Raw genomic sequence first — 905 nt, forward strand, 5'->3', positions numbered from 1 at the left:
CTCTGCACACGCTAGGTAAACATGGTGATGGGGCTGACTCCAGGGCTCTCTGCACACGCTAGGTAAACATGGTGATGGGGACTGACAAGCTAGACAAGCGTGGTGATGGGGGTTGACTCCAGGGCCCTCTGCACATGCTAGGCAAGTGCTATCATGATCCACTCTCTTCCCTCACGTCAGATTCTTTAAGATAAAAGAGTGAATGGCAGCCAACATAACCAAATTCTTAGACACATCTATCATTATCTGATAATAATAGCCATTGCTATTTTTTTTTTAAAAAAATTTATTCCAGGGGTCCAAAAGTTAAAAAAATTAAAAATCAAACCAAAACACATAGCTTACCTTCATGGACAGCAGTGTAGTCTGGGAAAGCCCATTCTCGTTCTCAATAGTCATGATGCACCTCTAAGTTCTCATCTTACTGCCAACTGCTAACCTGTGGCCATCTTCAGGCTCGTGAACTTATTCTTTATTTTAGGGCTCACTTTTCTCCTGTTACAGCAGTTTAGCACCAGCTACAAGATATTTTCATTTTTATTGAATTGACCTTGTATCCTAAAGTTTCAGAGAGTCCTATTTGCCTTGTATTTTCTCTTTTTTTCTCTTTTTCTTATTTTTTTTGTTGAAAAAAATTTCTGCCTCCTCCCATTTCCCTCCCCCTAGTCTATTCCCCCTCTCTCTTGAGTCTGAAGAGCAGTCCGGATTCCCTGCCCTGTGGGAAGTCCAAGGTCCTCCCCTCTCCATTCAGGTCCAGGAAGGTGAGCATCCAAACTGCCTAGGCTCCCACAAAGCCAGTTCATGCAGTAGGATCGAAACCCAGTGCCATTGTCCTTGGCTTCTCATCAGCCTTCATTGTCTGCCATGTTCAGAGAGTCCTGTTTTATCCCATGCTTATTCAGTCC

This window comes from Microtus ochrogaster, chromosome 19 (genome assembly GCF_000317375.1).
Source record: "Microtus ochrogaster isolate Prairie Vole_2 chromosome 19, MicOch1.0, whole genome shotgun sequence".
Taxonomy (NCBI): domain Eukaryota; kingdom Metazoa; phylum Chordata; class Mammalia; order Rodentia; family Cricetidae; genus Microtus; species Microtus ochrogaster.